This window comes from Bufo bufo, chromosome 10 (genome assembly GCF_905171765.1).
Source record: "Bufo bufo chromosome 10, aBufBuf1.1, whole genome shotgun sequence".
Classification (NCBI taxonomy): domain Eukaryota; kingdom Metazoa; phylum Chordata; class Amphibia; order Anura; family Bufonidae; genus Bufo; species Bufo bufo.
Window position 1 is genome coordinate 151,180,262 of NC_053398.1, and position 21,333 is coordinate 151,201,594.

A 21,333-nucleotide genomic window follows, 5' to 3' on the forward strand; every position below is an offset into this window, starting at 1 on the left:
CTGTCTGACCAGGAAGAAGTACATTGACGTCTTAAAAAGATTAAAATAGACAAATCGCCGGGACCAGATGGCATACACCCCCATATCCTAAGAGAATTAAGTAATGTCATGACCAGACCCTTATTTCTGATATTTAAGGACTTTATACTAACAGGGAGTGTTCCACAGTATCGGTGCTTAGTAAATATGGTGCCAATATTCTAATAGTTTAACATCTGTCATGAGTAAACTGTGTGAAGATTTTCTAAGAGATGCTATCTTGGAGAAGCTCAATGAAAATAAGCAAATACCGCCATGTCAGCATGGCTACATGAGGGATCAGTCCTGTCAAACTAATCTAATCAGTTTCTATGAGGAAGTAAGTTCTAGACTTGACCGGGGTGAGTCCATGGATGTCGTATATCTGGACTTCTTCAAAGCATTTGATACTGAACCGCATAAAAGGTTAGTATATAAAATGAGAATGCTTGGACTGGGAGCAAATTTCTGGATGTGGGTAAGTAACTGGCTCAGTGATAGAAAACAGAGGGGGGTTATTAATGGTATACACTCAGATTGGGTCACTGTCACTAGTGGAGTACCTCAGGGGTCAGTATTAGAGGGATCACCATCACCAGTGGGGTACCACAGAGGTCAGTATTGGGCCCCATTCTCTTCAATAAATCTCTTCAATACTGTATATATACTACAGAGAACAGTATACTGTGTGTGTGTGTGTATGTATATGTATGTGTGTATATATATATATATATATATATATATATATATATATATATACATACATTACAGACCAAAAGTTTGGACACACCTTCTCATTCAAAGAGTTTTCTTTATTTTCATGACTATGAAAATTGTAGATTCACACTGAAGGCATCAAAACTATGAATTAACACATGTGGAATTATATACATAACAAACAAGTGTGAAACAACTGAAAATATGTCATATTCTAGGTTCTTCAAAGTAGCCACCTTTTGCTTTGATTACTGCTTTGCACACTCTTGGCATTCTCTTGATGAGCTTCAAGAGGTAGTCCCCTGAAATGGTTTTCACTTCACAGGTGTGCCCTGTCAGGTTTAATAAGTGTGATTTCTTGCCTTATAAATGGGGTTGGGACCATCAGGGGCGTTGAGGAGAAGTCAGGTGGATACACAGCTGATAGTCCTACTGAATAGACTGTTAGAATTTGTATTATGGCAAGAAAAAAGCAGCTAAGTAAAGAAAAACGAGTGGCCATCATTACTTTAAGAAATGAAAGTCAGTCAGCCGAAAAATTGGGAAAACTTTGAAAGTAAGGGCTATTTGACCATGAAGGAGAGTGATGGGGTGCTGCGCCAGATGACCTGGCCTCCACAGTCACCGGTCCTGAACCCAATCGAGATGGTTTGGGGTGAGCTGGACCGCAGAGGGAAGGCAAAAGGGCCAACAAGTGCTAAGCATCTCTGGGAACTCCTTCAAGACTGTTGGAAGACCATTTCAGGGGACTACCTCTTGAAGCTCATCAAGAGAACGCCAAGAGTGTGCAAAGCAGTAATCAAAGCAAAAGGTGGCTACTTTGAAGAACCTAGAATATGACCTATTTTCAGTTGTTTCACACTTGTTTGTTATGTATATAATTCCACATGTGTTAATTCATAGTTTTGATGCCTTCATAGTCATGAAAATAAAGAAAACTCTTTAAATGAGAAGGTGTGTCCAAACTTTTGGTCTGTACTGTGTATGTATGTATATGTGTGTGTGTGTGTGTGTGTGTATATATATATATATATATATATATATATATACTACAGAGAACAGTATACTGTATATACACTACAGAGGACAGTATACTGTATATATATATACACTACAGAGGACAGTATACTGTGTGTGTGTGTGTGTGTGTGTGTGTATGTGTATATATATATATATATATATATATACACTACAGAGGACAGTATACTATATATATATATATACTACAGAGGACAGTATACTGTGTGTGTATATATATATATATATATATATATATATATATATATACTACAGAGGACAGTATACTGTATATATATATATACTACAGAGGACAGTATACTGTATATATACTACAGAAAACCGTATACTGTATATATAATACAGAGGACAGTTGTCACGGCGCGGTGTGGGTAGTAATCTCCACACCGAACACAGGCGGGAAGGGAAGAGGTACCAGGCCTGGAAACTAGGGAAAGGGGAAAGGTCACCACCTAGTGAATCCCTACCCTGAATCCTGACTACTATTAGTATGAACAGACCTCAAGGGTAGGAAAGCTCATACGCAGGAACCTAGAGCCTAATCTTACCCTAAATGGCCCTGGAAATAGTGTCGGGACAAAAGACGACCTGTTCCTTCCCAGTTGAAGGAACAGGAGGCTCCCTCAGGCCCAATACCAAAAGACAGGGGAATACAACAAACAAGGGAAAAGGACACTTAACTCCGAAGAAAGCAGACAAGCAGGAACTCAGAGGAGAACCAAACACCAGCACATTCACAACCAGAAAGAGCTATCAACCGCATAGCATGATGGGTGAGACCAGACTAAATAGAGGAGTGGGAATGACCACTTAAGCTACACCTGAGACAAGAGGTGTGGTCATCCCCAGCAACAACATAGAAACAAGTGAAACCAAAGAGGCTGTCAGATCACATCACGTGCAGCCAGTCTCTTAGATCTTCTGACACCTCTCACAGGAGAGACCGTGACAGTACCTCCCCCCTCCCCTTTTTACAGGTGGCCTCTGGACACCCAGGACCGACTTTATCCGGATGAGCCCTGTGAAAGGCTTTCACCAGACGATTAGCATTAGCGTCGGCCGCTGGAACCCACATCCTCTGTTCTGATACGTAACCCCTCCAGTGAACGAGATACTGGAGGGATCTACGAAGAATTCGGAAGTCAACTATCCCGGCGATCTGAAATTCCAGATTACCGTCAACCATGCCTGGAGCGGGAGGCAAGGAGGACGGTTCAACTGGTTCAACATATCTCTTCTGGGGGGCGTGGCTAGCAGCGCATAGAGACAGACGGCTTAGTCCTGAGCTCCTGAGCCATCGGCACCAAAACCGGCAAAAAACAGCCCTGCGAGTCCGTGCATCTCCCTGCTGTACACACCGGAGGACTGCCTAAGCACCCTGCTACAAGCAGCGCCAGTCTCAGCCCTGCCGAGGGGTAAGAGACGCCACAGCCCGGCCAATCTCACCAGCTTCTTCCCTGCTGTGAGCGCGCTCCAAGATGGCGATTCTCGCACCCCAGCAGCAGTTAGATCGGCATCATCCCCGTCCTCAGCGCAGCCTGTGTCTCCTCAGGCTTCAGGAAAATCCCCATCCTCCTCCTCTGCATCGATATCCCCTGCACAGGTCACATACTCTCCTCAGCGTGAAATTTCTGTGCAGCAGGACCCTCCATCACACCAGGCACACAGTGCCTCACATGAAAAAGTTAAGCAGCTTGCCTCAGCTGCCTTGCTTGAGATGGCAGGAGGGGAAACAGATCCTGCTCCAATTACTGAGGCAGTGTTGAAGGGGATGAAAGGTCTCATGGCAGATTTTCAAAAGTCCTTAAAACAGGACCTCAGGGACGCTATTACCCAAATTCAACATAATATCTCAGCTTTGGGGTCTAGAACCGCACATGTGGAATCTAAAATGGCGGAATTGACCTCTGCACATAATGAAATTGTGGACACTACTAATTCTCACGAAGAAGGAATAGCAGCGTTGAAACTCAAAATCGCAGACATGGAGGACCGCTCACACAGGAACAATCTACGTTTCCGCGGAATTCCGGAGACTGTGAAGGGTGAAGATCTTGCAGCCTTCCTAAAAGACTTCTTCACCTGCCTGTTACCTCAGGCTCCAACCGCAGATTTGCTCATAGATAGGGCGCATAGGCTACCCAAGTCCAAATCTCTACCTACCTCTGCACCGCGCGACACTATTGCGCGCATCCACTTCTTCCATGCTAAAGAACAGATCCTGAAAGCAGCAAGAAACGCCCCTGCTCTACCGGAGCAGTTTCAGAACATCTCCATTTTCGCCGACTTATCAGCGGCTACCTTGGTGAGGCGCCGGGAAATTGCTTCCAGCACTGCTTTACTGCGCAAGCATGGAATCCCTTACAGATGGGGGTTCCCCGTTAAGTTGCTCATTACCTACAACGGCACACTGCAAGTGGCCTCCACTCCCGCTTCTGCATTGAAATTTTGTCAAGAATGGGGCCTATCTGACCCTGAATCCCATGGCGACCGTCTTCCGCATTCGCCGGCCTCACGCGTCGAAGAGGAATGGTTTACCGTGGAACGTCGCTAAAGAAAAACTGTGTGATCATTGGATGGGTGAGAAATCTTGCTCATAACTGCCATTCAATTTGTGCCTATTTTTTCCCTCCCTTTGTCTCCTGCTAATTTTCCTTGCAGGGCGCTACTTCGGCTGATTCAGGCCGATCCTAGCTCGTGAATATGACCAGTATTCTTGTATACTGCCCCTATGTTGCAATTACCCTTCTTACTGAAGTTTTGTATATTATTCCTACTTCTCTGTACCCGAGCGGTTACCACCGCCATCTGTTCTGTTAGTTATGTTATTGTTTTGATTCATTTATCTGTTTACAGCGCCACATTTTCCTCTTCTCAGGTGTATTCTGCCTCTCCTATGGTTGATCCTATACCTCTACAATGTGGGGTCCTCTCATATGAGATACTGCGGCTAAACACACCCTCGATCGTTTTTCACCATGGTATTTAAGATTGTCTCACTAAGCATCTTCAAGCTGACATACCCTGCGTACAAGAAACGCACTTATTGTACGCTGATGTACCTAGATTAAAGCACAAAAATTTCCCTCATATATTCTCAGCGCCTGCAATTGGGAGGAAAAAAAGAGGGGTATCCATTGCGTTTAAAGATTCTATTGCATTTCAAATGGATAAGGTTGAGGTGGATAGCGGTGGGAGATTTGTCATTGTGATCGGCCTTATTAACAATGTCCGATACACAATTGTCTCTTTATATGCGCCTAATCGGCGCCCTTCTGCTTTCTGTAATTCTCTTCTGCGCAAGGTGTCTAAAATTCAGAAGGGACGTCTCATTGTGCTGGGAGACTTTAATACGGTGATGTGGCCTTCCATGGACTCTACCTCCTTAACTGAGGCTAGGGAACCATCGGCGATAGCTAAGCTTGCACAATCACATGATCTGTATGACGCGGATCCAACACCCCACTGAGCATGATTTTACCTTTTTTTTTCTGCTGCCCATATGGTGTACACTAATATTGATTACTTTTTGGTTGACAGGCAATTATTGCCCTGCGTGGCCTCCTCAAATGTCTACACCATTACTTGGTCTGACCATGCGCCTATTGCAATTGAAATAATGGCAGTGATCTTATATGGACTAATAAACCTTGGAACCAACTTCCAAGAAGGTATTTTCAACTTAATGTTCCTTGTGGACAGCCACACTAAATCACCCACTCTCAGGTCCGGACTATTCATACGTCTCTTGTCAGCCATACATTTATACTTGTTGCCTATTTTAATTGTTCCTCTTCAGGTATACCAGAACCCATATGCCCCTAAAAACGGCGACTTATCTGTGGACTCCTGTCTACCTTTTTTTTTTTTATTTTGCAAACTTGGCTAAAGACAAAAATGAAGACCACTCCTGCTGGTTCTCAGAGACAAAATATCTCAAATAAGTCTCCAAATTCTGATTAGTGCGTTCAGTCTGTCCGTTCGACTGAGGATGAAAGCCCGAAGAGAAAGACAATTGTACCCCCAGATGAGTACAGAACACCCTCCAGAATTTGGAAACAAACCGAGTCCCATGATCCGAGACCACATCAGAAGGAATACCATGTAATTTCACAATGTTATCGACAAACACTTGTGCAAGAGTTTTAGCATTAGGTAGACTTGGCTATGAAGTGCGCCATCCTACTAAAGCGATCAACAACCACCAAAATCACAGTTTTTCCTGAAGAATTAAGTAATTCTGTGATAATATCCATGGACAAATGAGTCCACGGTTGGGACGGGATGGATAACGGAAGCAAAGATCCAGAAGGCCGGGTATGTGTCACTTTAGCTTATGCACAAGTACTACAAGCAGACACAGTCCTTAACACACTTACGCAACCCAGGCCATCAGAATCTGCGAGAGATGAGATTGACAGTGGATCTGCTCCCAGGGTGTCCTGTGAGAACCGTACAGTGATGTTCCTCAAACACCTTGTGACGTAATTCAGAAGCGACAAACAACTTCCCCGGAGGACAAGAATCCGGTGCATCTCCCTGGGCCTCTGCCTCAAGGTCGGGATATAGGGCGGGTATAACTACCCCTTCAGACAATATCGGACCAGGATCTTCCGAATCACCCCCGCCAGGAAAGCTACGTGACAAAGCATCAGCTTTGACGTTCTTAACCCCAGGGCGATAGGTGACGATGAAATTAAATCTTGTTAAAAACAATGACCATCTGGCCTGCCTAAGGTTCAGTCGTTCAGCTGACTCCAGGTAAGCCAGGTTTTTGTGGTCAGTAAGCACACTAATGGAATGGATTGCTCCTTCCAACCAATGGCGCCACTCCTCAAAAGCCAACTTATTGGTCAGCAACTCTCTATTACCCACGTCATAATTCCTTTCTGCAGTCGAGAGTTTCTTAGAGAAGAATGCACATGGGCGCCATTTACTCGGTGAAGGACCCTGCGATAGAACTGCTCCTACCCCTACCACGGACGCGTCAACCTCCACAATGAATGTCTGTGACACATCCGGTTACACAAGTATAGGAGCAGAAGCAAAACATTCCTTCACAGCCGAAAACACTTGTAATGCCGCATCAGACCAGACTGAGACATCCGAACCTTTCCTAGTCATGTCCGTTAAAGGTTTAACCACAGTTGAGTAGTTCAAAATTAATTTACGGTACTAATTGGTGAACCCCAAAAAACGCAAGAGCGCTTTCAGCACGGACCTATTCTGGATCCATACGAAAACCTGAAGATGAGAGTAGGTAACCCTGGAATTGCACTTCCTGAACCGCAAAAACACACTTCTCTATCTTCGCATACAATTTATTCTCTCTTAGGGTCTGTAATACCTGTCCCATATGATCCTGATGAGTCTCCATATCTGGAGAATAAATTAGTATGTCATCTAAATATACAACAACAAATCTCCCCACCAGGTGACGAAAGATATCATTAACAAAATGCTGAAAACCGCAGGAGCATTAGTTAACCCAAACGGCATGACCAGACTCTAAAATTATCCTCTGGGGTATTAAACGCCACCTTCCATTCATTCCCTTCCTTGATTCTGACCAGATTATATGCCCCCCCTGAGGTCCAACTTGGAGAACACCTTGGCACCAACAACCTGGTTAAACAAGTCAGGAATCAAAGGAAGAGGGTACGGATCATGGACCATAATCCGATTGAGCTCTCGGAAGTCCAGACATGGCCTAAGAGTTTTGTTGTTCTTCTTTACAAAGAAAAACTCTGCTGCCACTGGGGACTTGGAAGGTCTAATATGTCCCTTAGCCAAACTCTCGGCAATATACTCTCGCATGGCCGCTCTTTCGGGTTCAGAAAGGTTATATAACCTAGATTTGGGCAACTTTGCTCCGGGAATAAGATTGATGGGACAATCAAATTCCCAGTGTGGGGGTAAACCCTGGCAACCACTCTCAGAAAATACATCAGAAAAATCCAAAATGAAGGAGGGAACTGCTTTAGTGGTCAAGACAGAAAAAGATGTATTAAGAGAGTTGTCCATGCAATAATCACTCCAATCGAGAATCTGTCTCACTTGCCAGTCGATGGTAGGGTTATGTTTGCTCAACCATGGTAAACCCAAAACTAACGGAGCAGGCATATCCTCCAGCACAAAACACGAAATGGATTTCTATGAAAATCACCCACTCTTAACCGGATGTCCTGCACTATCTGTGACAAACACTTCTGAGTGAGTGGTGCGGAGTCTATAGCAAATACTGAAATATTTTTCTCTAATGCACTTGTAACCCATGCAAACTGCTGAACTGACCATCAACCAGGTTAACCCCTGCCCCGGCCAGTTTTGGACTCTAGCGCCACCTTGGTAGACAGGAGAAATCGGGTACTACCAGTAAATGACAAAAGTGAGTTCTCTGACTCCTCACCCATACCACCAAGAGTGAGATGGGAATTAAACGTCTTTTTCTTTTTGTCGCTGAACGTAAGGAAAAACATTAACAAAATGTCCTCTTTTTCCACAGAAAAAAAACATACTCCCTTCTTATGACTAAAACTCTTGCAAGCAGGCCCAGGGGTCGCTCCCCCCAACTTCATAGGTTCATCACCAGTCATAAACTCAAGAGTCTCTCCACCCAAGGTGTCAGAGAAAGCCACCATGTTATATGATAGAAAACGAGAGAAAGGAAGCTCAGAGTACCAAAAATAATAGTAGCAAAATTGATATTTTATTGAATCAAGAACATAATAAAAAGACACATATACAATTGATGCCAAAGACAGGGAAGGGGGAGCAGGGAAGGAGAGAACGCCACCCTGGATGACCACACAGGTCACAAAATACATAAATATATAGATAATAATAGGATCATGAAAGTGCGTAAGGTACAGTGACCGGCTCATGAACCACATACAGAAAATATATAAATGATAAGAGGTAAGGTAAAGATCAATGAGGAAGCCAACCACGGCAATAGTGCATATTGTGCTGACCAGAGTAAAGTATAAGAATAGTATGAAGCCAGCAGGATAATAATAGCGCCAAGTGAGAGGTCTCAGCATCGGCGGCACATGAGCCGTGGGAGGGAAACAATGATCAAATGCTTACCTCAAAATGGACCTAGTGTGGACACAAAGAACCAGGATGGCGCTACCCCCTGAAAATGTCATATTCTAGGTTCTTCAAAGTAGCCACCTTTTGCTTTGATTACTGCTTTGCACACTCTTGGCATTCTCTCGATGAGCTTCAAGAGGTAGTCCCCTGAAATGGTTTTCACTTCACAGGTGTGCCCTGTCAGGTTTAATAAGTGGGATTTCTTGCCTTATAAATGGGGTTGGGACCATCAGTTGCGTTGAGGAGAAGTCAGGTGGATACACAGCTGATAGTCCTACTGAATAGACTGTTAGAATTTGTATTATGGCAAGAAAAAAGCAGCTAAGTAAAGAAAAACGAGTGGCCATCATTACTTTAAGAAATGAAGGTCAGTCAGTCAGCCGAAAAATTGGGAAAACTTTGAAAGTAAGGGCTATTTGACCTTGAAGGAGAGTGATGGGTTGCTGCGCGAGATGACCTGGCCTCCACAGTCACCGGACCTGAACCCAATCAAGATGGTTTGGGGTGAGCTGGACCGCAGAGTGAAGGCAAAAGGGCCAACAAGTGCTAAGCATCTCTGGGATACCATTTCAGGGGACTACCTCTTGAAGCTCATCAAGAGTGTGCAAAGCAGTAATCAAAGCAAAAGGTGGCTACTTTGAAGAACCTAGAATATGACATATTTTCAGTTGTTTCACACTTGTTTGTTATGTATATAATTCCACTGTGATTGTCTATTGTGACTTAGAGGAAGATTCAGATCACATGACCAATTTGTGCAGAAATCCATATAATTCACATACTTTTTCTTGCAACTATATATATATATACATACACACACACACACACACACACACACAGTACAGACCAAAAGTTTGGACACACCTTCTCTTTCAAAGAGTTTTCTTTATTTTCATGACTATGAAAATTGGAGATTCACACTGAAGGCTTCAAAACTATGAATTAACACGTGGAATTATATACATAACAAACAAGTGTGAAACAAGTGAAAATATGTCATATTCTAGGTTCTTCAAAGTAGCCACCTTTTGCTTTGATTACTGCTTTGCACACTCTTGGCATTCTCTTGATAAGCTTCAAGAGGTAGTCCCCTGAAATGGTTTCCCCTTCACAGGTGTGCCCTGTCAGGTTTAATAAGTGGGATTTCTTGCCTTATAAATGGGGTTGGGACCATCAGTGGCGTTGAGGAGAAGTCAGGTGGATACACAGCTGATAGTCCTACTGAATAGACTGTTAGAATTTGTACTATGGCAAGAAAAAAGCAGCTAAGTAAAGAAAAACGAGTGGCCATCATTACTTTAAGAAATGAAGGTCAGTCAGTCAGCCGAAAAATTTGAAAGTAAGGGCTATTTGACCATGAAGGAGAGTGATGGGGTGCTGCGCCAGATGACCTGGCCTCCAGTCACCGGACCTGAACCCAATCGAGATGGTTTGGGGTGAGCTGGACCGCAGAGTGAAGGCAAAAGGGCCAACAAGTGCTAAGCATCTCTGGGAACTCCTTCAAGGCTGTTGGAAGACCATTTCAGGGGACTACCTCTTGAAGCTCATCAAGAGAATGCCAAGAGTGTGCAAAGCAGTAATCAAAGCAAAAGGTGGCTACTTTGAAGAACCTAGAATATGACATATTTTCAGTTGTTTCACACTTGTTTGTTATGTATATAATTCCACATGTGTTAATTCATAGTTTTGATGCCTTCAGTGTGAATCTACAATTTTCATAGTCATGAAAATAAAGAAAAATCTTTGAATGAGAAGGTGTGTCCAAACTTTTGGTCTGTACTGTGTATATGTATATGTATATATATATATATATATATATATATATATATATACTACAGAGGACAGTATACCGTGTATATACTACAGAGGACAGTATACTGTGTGTATTTATTATTATTATTATTATTAAAGCGCCATTCAATAGCACTGTACATACGAGAAGAGGTATACATACAGTGGGATGCGAAAGTTTGGGCAACCTTGTTAATCGTCATGATTTTCCTGTATAAATCGTTGGTTGTTACGATAAAAAATGTCAGTTAAATATATCATATAGGAGACACACACAGTGATATCTGAGAAGTGAAATGAAGTTTATTGGATTTACAGAAAGTGTGCTATAATTGTTTAAACAAATTTAGGCAGGTGCATAAATTTGGGCACCACAAAAAATAAATTTAATCAATATTTAGTAGAGCCTCCTTTTGCAGAAATTACAGCCTCTAAATGCTTCCTGTAGGTTCCAATGAGAGTCTGGATTCTGGTTGAAGGTATTTTGTACCATTCCTCTTTACAAAACATCTTTAGTTCATTCAGGTTTGATGGCTTCCGAGCATGGACAGCTCTCTTTAAAGGCACACTGACAGGCCAAATCAGCATATATAGTTAGATATATGACATTACAGGTCTTATACAGTCTTTTAAAAGCATATAAGTATCCCCCCTGTCCACCTTATAAAGAGCGAAATATAAAGTTTTATAACCTGCTTGTCTGGTCACTAATCTGCCCAAGGGGCGGCGTTTCATGTGAAAATGCGCCCAGCCAGCCGCTCCCAACTGCCGTTCTGAAGCCCCGCCCAGCTCATCAATATTCACTTCGCTGGGCGGCGGCTAGAACTCTCCCCAGTCCCGATCCTGCGCATGGGCAATTCAATTGTCTATAATTAACCCCTTTGACGATGTGAGTGAGCAGCGCTCTGAAGCGCTGCTCTGAACAGTGCATGGCTGAGGCTGCAGCTGCCTCGAAGACGCAGGCAGGCTGTGTGTGTACGCAGGCGCGATCTAACCACGGCGGGGCGCAGAAGATTGGGCATGAACGATGCCCGATCTTCTGCGCCCCGCCGTGGTTAGATCGCGCCTGCGTACACACACAGCCTGCCTGCGTCTTCGAGGCAGCTGCAGCCTCAGCCTCAGCCATGCACTGTTCAGAGCAGCGCTTCAGAGCGCTGCTCACTCACATCGTCAAAGGGGTTAATTATAGACAATTGAATTGCCCATGCGCAGGATCGGGACTGGGGAGAGTTCTAGCCGCCGCCCAGCGAAGTGAATATTGATGAGCTGGGCGGGGCTTCAGAACGGCAGTTTGGAAGGCTGGCGGGGCGCATTTTCACATGAAACGCCGCCCCTTGGGCAGATTGGTGACCGGACAAGCACGTTATAAAACTTTATATTTCGCTCTTTAAAAGGTGGACAGGGGGGATACTTATATGCTTTTAAAAGACTGTATAAGACCTGTAATGTCATATATCTAACTATATATGCTGATTTGGCCTGTCAGTGTCCCTTTAAGTCACACCACAGATATTCAATTATATTCAGGTCTGGGGACTGAGATGGCCATTCCAGAACGTTGTACTTGTTCCTCTGCATAAATGCCTTAGTGGATTTTGAGCAGTGTTTAGGGTCGTTGTCTTGTTGGAAGATCCAGCCCCGGCGCAGCTTCAGCTTTGTCACTGATTCCTGGACATTGGTCTCCAGAATCTGCTGATACTGAGTGGAATCCATGCGTCCCTCAACTTTGACAAGATTCCCAGTCCCTGCACTGGCCACACAGCCCCACAGCATGATGGAACCACCACCATATTGTACTGTAGGTAGCAGGTGTTTTTCTTGGAATGCTGTGTTCTTTTTCCTCCATGCATAACGCCCCTTGTTATGGCCAAATTTTAGTTTCATCAGTCCACAGCACCTTATTCCAAACTGAAGCTGGCTTATCCAAATGTGCTTTAGCCCACCTCAAGCGGAGAAAAGGCTTCCTCTGCATCACTCTTGCATACAGCATCTCCTTGTGTAAAGTGTGCCAAATGGTTGAACGATGCACAGTGACTCCATCTGCAGCAAGATTATGTTGTAGGTCTTTGGTGCTGGTCTGTGGGTTGACTCTGACTGTTCTCACCATTCGTCGCTTCTGTCTATCCGAGATTTTTCTTGGTCTGCCACTTCGAGCCTTAACTTGAACTGAGCCTGTGGTCTTCCATTTCCTCAATATGTTCCTAACTGTGGAAACAGAAGCTGAAATCTCTGAGACAGCTTTCTGTATCCTTCCCCCTAAACCATGATGGTGAACAGTCTTTGTCTTCAGGTCATTTGAGAGTTGTTTTGAGACCCCCATGTTGCTACTCTTCAGAGAAAATTAAGAGGACGGAAACTTACAATTGACCCACTTAAATACTCTTTCTCATAATTGGATTCACCTGTGTATGTAGGTCAGGGGTCACTGAGCTTACCAAGCCAATTTGAGTTCCAATTATTAGTTCTAAAGGTTTTGGAATCAATAAAATGACAACAGTGCCCAAATTTATGCACCTGCCTAATTCTGTTTAAACAATTATAGCACACTTTCTGTAAATCCAATAAACTTAATTTCACTTCTCAGATATCACTGTGTGTGTCTCCTATATGATATATTTAACTGACATTTTTTATCGTAACAACCAGCGATTTATACAGGAAAATCATGACGATTAACAAGGTTCCCCTAAACTTTTGCATCCCACTGTACATAATACAGACAATTTCACTAATCATAAACAAAACGAGTTACAAACTGGTACAGAAGGAGAGAGGGCCCTGCCCGCGAGGCTTACAATCTACATGGTATAGGAGAAGGACACAGTAGGTGCGGGTGAAGTTGGTCATGGCGGTATAGAGGCAGCAGGGTCCCTGGTTGAAGGCTTGTCTGAAGAGGTGGGTTTTTAGGTTTCTTTTGAAGGATTCCACTGTCGGTGAGAGTCTGATATGTTGGGGTAGCGAGTTCCAGAGTATGGGGGATGCGCGGGAGAAATCTTGGAGGCGATTGTGGGAAGAGGTGATAAGAGGAGAGGAGAGAAGGAGGTCTTGTGAGGATCGGAGAATGTGTGTGGGGATGTATTGGGAAAGTAGCTCAAAGATGTAGGGAGGGGACAGGTTATGGACGGCCTTGTATGTATTTGTTAGTACTTAAAAGTGAATTTGCTGGGCAATGGGGAGCCAGTGAAGGGATTGGCAGAGGATTAATAGGATGAGAGGTGGATTAGTCGGGCAGCAGAGTTTAGGATAGATTGGAGGGGTGCGAGAGTGCTATATGGAAGGCCACAGAGGAGAGTGTTGCAGTAGTCTAGGCGGGAGATGATGAGGGCATGTACAAGCATTTTCAGAGATTCAAAGTTAACCGCTTCTGGACCGCCTAACGCAGGATTGCAGTCCGGAAGCGGTCGATTCAGGCACCTTCACGCGCCGACGCGTCATCTCGCGAGAGACGAGATTTCCTGTGAACGCGCGCACACAGGAACCGAAGGTAAACTAGTGGATCTGTAGCCTGCCAGCTGCGATCGTTCGCTGGCAGGCTGTAGATGCGATTTTTTTTCAACCCCTTAAAGGTATATTAGACGCTGTTTTGATAACAGCGTCTAATATACATGCTACCTGGTCCTCTGGTGGTCCCTTTTGCTTGGATCGACCACCAGAGGACAAAGGCAGCTCTGTAAGTAGCACCAATCACCACTACACTACACCCCCCCCTGTCACTTATTAACCCCTGATCACCCCATATAGACTCCCTGATCACCCCCCTGTCATTGATCACCCCCCTGTAAGGCTCCATTCAGACGTCAGTATGTGTTTTGCGGATCCGCGGATCCGCAGAACACATACGAACGTCTGAATGGAGCCTTACAGGGGGTTGATCACCCCATATAGACTCCCTGATCACACCCCTGTAAGGCTCCATTCAGACATCAGTATGTGTTTTGCGGATCCGCGGATCCACAGATCCGCAAAACACATACGGACGTCTGAATGGAGCCTTACAGGGGGGTTATGACCCCATATAGACTCCATGATCACCCCCTGTCATTGATCACCCCCCTGTAAGGCTCCATTCAGACGTCCGTATGTGTTTTGCGGATCCGCGGATCCGCAAAACACGGACACCGCGGATCCGCAAAACACTGACACCGGCAATGTGCTTTCCGCATTTTGCCAGAACTATATAGAAAATGCCTTTTCTTGTCCGCAATTGCGGACAAGAATAGGACATGTTCTATAGGCTCTACAAAAAACGCAGTGTTTGCCCGATCAGGCCTGATCTTGTGCGCACACTTGCGTTCAGTTCGCCCCACCGCAGTGGCAGAATTTTTTTTTTTCTGATCACTGCAAAAACGCCGTAAAATCGCTGCGGCGCTATAAAAAGATCACTTTTGAGGGGCATGGAGAGTTCATAGAAGATTTTTTTTGTCACAAGTTAGCGGAAATTGATTTATTTATTTTAATTTTATTTTTTTCTTACAAAGTCTCATAATCCACTAACTTGTGACAAAAAATAAAATCTCACATGAACTCACCATACCCCTCATGGAATCCAAATGTGTAAAATTTTTTAGACATTTATATTCCAGACTTCTTCTCACGCTTTAGGGCCCCTAGAATGCCAGGGCAGTATAAATACCCCACAAGTGACCCCATTTCGGAAAGAAGACACCCCAAGGTATTCGCTGAGGGCATATTGAGTCCATGAAAGATTGAACTTTTTGTCACAAGTTAGCGGAAAGGGAGACTTTGTGAGAAAAAACAAAAAAAATCAATTTACGCTAACTTGTGGCAAAAATTTTTTTTTATAGGAACTCGCCATGCCCCTCACGGAATACCTTGGGGTGTCTTCTTTCCAAAATGGTGTCACATGTGGGGTATTTATACTGCCCTGGCATTTTAGGGGCCCTAATGCGTGAGAAGTAGTTTGAAATCCAAATGTGTTAAAAATGCCCTGTGAAATCCTAAAGGTGCTCTTTAGAATTTGGGCCCCTTTGCCCACCTAGGCTGCAAAAAAGTGTCACACATGTGGGATCGCCGTACTCAGGAGAAGTAGGGCTATGTGTTTTGGGGTGTCTTTTTACATATATCCATGCTGGGTGAGATAAATATCTCTGTCAAATGACAACTTTGTATAAAGAAAATGGGAAAAGTTATCTTTTACAGAGATATTTCTCTCACCCAGCATGGGTATATGTAGAAATACACCGCAAAACACATTGCCCAACTTCTCCTGAGTACGGCGATACCACGTGTGACACTTTTTTGCAGCCTAGGTGGGCAAAGGGGCCCAAATTATAAAGAGCACCTTTAGGATTTCACAGGACATTTTTTACACATTTGAATTTCAAACTACTTCTCACGCATTAGGGCCCCTAAAATGCCAGGGCAGTATAAATTCCCCACAAGTGACCCCATTTTGGAAAGATTCTTAGGCACCTAAGGAAAAAACAGATATGAATTAGGGATAAATAGCTATAATAATTTGGATGGTCAATGAAGAAAGTTAAAAATAAAAATCTAATTTGGTCAGGACTCTGGATATAATAATTGGTCCCACCCAATTCAAATGAAATAAAATAATAATTGGTTCCATATGTGTATAATAATATAATAATAAATAAAAAATAATAATAAAGAAAAAGAAACAACAAAAAAAAGTATTTAGTGAAGGAATGTAACCTTAATGGAACATCCCAAAATTATCAAGAATAGTAACCCGGGTACTATAGAATATTAAGGGGACCATATTTTAAGTATTTGGACACAAATATGATGGAATCCAAAGTCTAGTGCCAAAGGGATTACACCGATATATCAGAGTCTGAGAACAATTTAGAGTCAGTTTGGGTTACCTTGCAGCTTGATAATCATAAGGTAACTCGTGTAGGTGTGATATATAGACCACCTAGCCAAGTCAAAGAATTGGATGATCTACTAGTTGAGGAAATAGCTAAAATGACATTGAAGGGGGAAGTTATCATTATGGGAGACTTCAATCTTCCTGATGTAAACTGGAAAACCAAAATAGCTAGTTCTGCCAGGAGTACAGATATTCTAAATTCCCTACTGGGATTATCTCTACAGCAAGTAGTGGAGGAGCCAACCCGGAAGGAGGCCATTGTAGATTTAGTATTCACAAATGGGAATTTGGTATATGATATTACTGTAGGGGAAAGCTTGGGATCTAGTGATCACCAGTCAGTGGATATAATAATTGGTCCCACACAATTAAAATGAAATAAAATAATAATTGGTTCCATATGTGTATAATTATATAATAATAAATAAAGAATAAGAAACAACAAAAAAAAGTATTTAGTGAAGGAATGTAACCTTAATGGAACATCCCAAAATTATCAAGAATAGTAACCCGGGTACTAAAAATATGGTCCCCTTAATATTCTAAAGTATTAGGACACAAATATGATGGAATCCAAAGTCTAGTGCCAAATATTAGCTGGTGGGAGGTCTCTACTAAAATAGAATTTATAAATATGTACCAATACAGACCATCCTTATATGGCTATCCATGTAGTTCTATCAGTGTTGTTGATATCCCGTCGGAGATCAAGTCCGCACGCATGCGCAAACAAACTGGACAGCTGAAGGTGACATTAAGTTCGGACGCATGCGCAGAGGACCTGTGCCGCGAGACTGCAGGGCGCAATGCGCATGACGTAGGAGCGGCTGCCGATTCGGGAAGGAAGCGCGGCGCACCGGATATGACATCACCAGTGAGGCCCGACATTACAATAGGGGAGTGTGAGGTGACGTCAACACGTACGGGGACACAGTGCACACACGTAGCCCCTACCCATTGGCAGAGATCCCGAGAGCCCACCCAGAGTAAAAGGTGATTGGACAAAGAATTCAACCCAGGCAATCCGAGGGTTTAAAAGCCCGGACCCCGCCCCCCACAGTTACCTGTTTAGTTTCCCATGAAGATGCCGACAGGCTCGGCGAAACATGTAGGGACACAGGTTTTGAGTTTTAGGCAGGAGTTAGTCAGGGGGCCCTTGAACAATTCTCTGGAATAAGAGATGATTCACAACCAGATGATTTAAAACACTAGGAATATCTAGGCACAAGAGACATAAGAAGTGTACAAGTAGATTTGGCAATCGACCCTGAATCTGTTTTAAACATGCTCCCAAGTAATATGTTGTTGTTTTTAAAAAAAAAATTGCAATAAAATTGAGTTTTAATATTACTAGTCAGAGAAGCTGCAAAAAACACGCCTGGTCCCTGTGACAGTTAAAAATTTAAATTTATGGTAAATAGCGGCGTATCAACTCCTCTGAGGGAATTCTTTGTTTGTCATTTTTCATTCATTTTGAGAAGAAGACACCCCAAGGTATTTTGTGATGGGCATAGTGAGTTCATGGAAGTTTTTTTTTTTTTTTTTGTCACAAGTTAGTGGAATATGAGACTTTGTAAGAAAAAAAATCATCATTTTCCACTAACTTGTGACAAAAAATAAAAACTTCTATGAACTCACTATGCCCATCAGCGAATACCTTAGGGTGTCTACTTTCCGAAATGGGGTCATTTGTGGGGTTTTTCTACTGTCTGGGCATTGTAGAACCTCAGGAAACATGTCAGGTGCTCAGAAAGTCAGAGCTGCTTCAAAATGCGGAAATTCACATTTTTGTACCATAGTTTGTAAACGCTATAACTTTTACCCAAACCAATAAATATACACTTATTGCATTTTTTTTTTATCAAAGACATGTAGAACAATACATTTTGAGAAAAATTTATATAGAAATGTATTTAAAAAAAAAAAAAATTTACAACTGAAAGTGAAAAATGTCATTTTTTTGCCAAATTTTGGGTAAATTTCGATTAATATCAAAAAAAGTAAAAATGTCAGCAGCAATGAAATACCATGAAATTAAAGCTCTATTAGTGAGAAGAAAAGGAGGTAAAATTCATTTGGGTGGTAAGTTGTATGACCGAGCAATAAACCGTGAAAGTAGTGTAGTGCAGAATTGTAAAAAGTGGTCTGGTAATTAAGGGTGTTTTAAGCTAGTGGAGCTGAGGTGGTTAAGGAAAGCGCGGATGTGGGAGATGTTTTCGAGTTGGAGGCGGCAGGTGGTGGAAAGGGCTTGGATGTGCGGTCGGAAGGAAAGGGCAGAATCCAAGGTCACTCCAAGGCAGCAGACTTGATTGACCGGGGATAGTGTGCAGCCATTGATCGTGATAGATAGTCTGTTGGGGGGGGTTGAGCAAGATGGGGGAAAGATGAATTCTGTTTTATCCATGTTAAGTTTTAGAAAGACGAAGAAGGATGATATAGAAGATAGACATTGTGGGATTCTTGATAGTAAGGTGGTGATGTCTGGACCAGAGAGGATTATTTGTGTCGTCAGAATAGGAGTGATACTGAAAGCCATGGGACTCTAAGAGCTGTCCCAGGCCAAAAGTGTAGATAGAGAAGAGCAGAGGTCCTAGGACAGAGCCTTGCGGGACACCAACAGAGCGGAAATGAGACGAAGAGGTGGTGCAAGAGTGGGAGACACAAAATGTCCGTTCTGTGAGGTATGATGTGATCCAGGAGAGGGCCAGGTCAGTGATGCCAAGAGATGAGAGTTTGCAACAGAAGGGAGTGGTCGACAGTGTCGAAGGCAGAGGACAGGTCAAGGAGAAGGAGGACAGAGTAATGGGGAAGGCAGAGGACAGGTCAAGGAGAAGGAGGATAGAGTATTGTTTCTTGGTTTTGGCTGTTAGTAGGTCATTGGTGACTTTGGTAAGGGCAGTCTCAGTCGAGTGGTGGGGTCGGAGGCCAGATTGTAGGCGGTCAAAGAGGGAGCAGGAGGAGAGGTGAGAGGACAGTTCTGAATGGACATGTTGTTCAAGTAGCTTTGAGGCATACGGAAGAAGTGATATGGGGCGATAACTGGACAAAGAAGATGGGTCAAGTGAAGGCTTTTTGAGGATGGGTGTAATGGTAGCATGTTTAAAAGCAGAGGGGAAGACACCAGAGGTTAGTGATAGGTTGAAGAGATGAGTTAGGGCTGGTATAAACACTCTGGTGAGGTTAGGGAAGAGGTGGGATGGGATTGGGTCAAGTGCACAGGTGGCGAGATGTGATCTGGAGAGTAGAGTGGAGAGTTTTCCTTCTGTAGGGTTTTGGGAGAAGAGGACCGAGCAGTTGTGTAGAGGGTCTGTGGGAACTGTGTACTGAAGCTTTCTCTGATGTTGACTATCTTTTGTTTGAAGTATTTGGCAAAGTCCTCAGCTGAGATGAGAGGAGAGGGTGGGGACGCTGGGGGACAGAGAAAGGAGTTAAAAGTGTTAAAAAGTTGTTTAGGGCTGTGAGCCAGGAAAGATATGAGAGATGAAGTTGCCTGTTTTGTATCAGCGAATGAGGATTTGAATATGAGGAGGGATTGCTTGTATGCGGTGAAATGATCCTTAGGGTGGGATTTCTTCCATCGCCGCTCAGCAGCCCTGGAAGCTTGTCTGAGTTTTTTGGTCAAGTTGGTGTGCCAGGGTTGTCTGTTGATTTTTTGGGTTTTGTTGTGTGTGAGGGGGGCAACAGTGTCCAGAGCTGTACTTATTGTGGTGTTATATAGGGTGGTGGCAGTATCTGGGTCTTGGAGGAAACAGATGGTAGAGAGTCAGAAAGCAAGCGAAACCCTGCGGGGTTGTACTAGTGTGTGGAGGGGGGGGGGGGGGTGTGTGTGTGAGTGAATTGAAATCCACTAAATGAGAGTGCAGCAGGGGAGGAGGTGTCAGAGGGTGTCAGCCATGTTTCTGCGAGACCCAGAAAGGAAAGTTTTTGAAAGATAAAAAGTTCATGAATGTAGGATAGTTTGTTACAGACAGAGCGTGCATTCCATAATGCTCCTGCAAAAGGAACCAAAGGAGCAGGGGTCAGAGGAATGGTTATTAGGTTTAAGGGATTGTAGAAATTTGTAGAAGGAGATTTGTAGTGGGACATGGAGGTGACAGTGGGGATTTGCTGAGGGGGGCCTGGATTTGGAGAGATATCACCAGCAATAAGCAGAAGCAGAGAAAGTGTTAATAGGTGAAAATAAGAGGGCAGGAGGTATCTATGTGTGTTTGGGAAGGAAGTGTTTTACATTGGCAAACAGGTTTGTGCAAGCGGTGGGTGAATGGATGTGGGTATACTTCAGGAGGTTGTGGAAAAGTGGGAAGAGTAAGATGAAAAATTTAAATATTGAAACATTGTTTGCAGTAACTATGTCTGTGGTCCCCTTCTGGTATAATTCAGTATGTAGAATATTGGAAGACTGGCACTCTCAACACATGGAGTCATAAGGTTGCAGATCACAAAATTTATTATAGATACATAAAAAGTTAAAATTAATAAAATATGCAATTCAATACACTATTAGTAAATGAACACACTCTGGTATCAGTAGTAACAAATGAATCAAGGTGATAAGTTCATTTTGTCAATGCTACAAGTCCATAAAAAATTGGCAACAAAAAAAGAAAGAGCCTCCCTTTTTGTTCCTGATAAAAAAGATCCAATATTGAAATACTTCAGTTATATTAAACTCTAGGTATGATATTCCTTTTCAAGCAGGCTATATATTTTAGCAGTTCAGAATATATCTGATAAAGCCCACTCTATAGGTATACTTCGGTGGTAATCAGTCCCTTCGGTATCTCAAGGTATATATAGTGCCAGCCCACTATACGGGC

General features: G+C 43.3%; 1 protein-coding gene across 3 annotated transcripts in view; it reads left to right on the forward strand.

The window, feature by feature from the left end:
• Positions 1 to 21,333, forward strand: part of LOC120980357 (engulfment and cell motility protein 3-like) — a 97,361-nt gene that overhangs the window by 66,480 nt on the left and 9,548 nt on the right. The gene's annotated exons all lie outside the window — the stretch shown is intronic.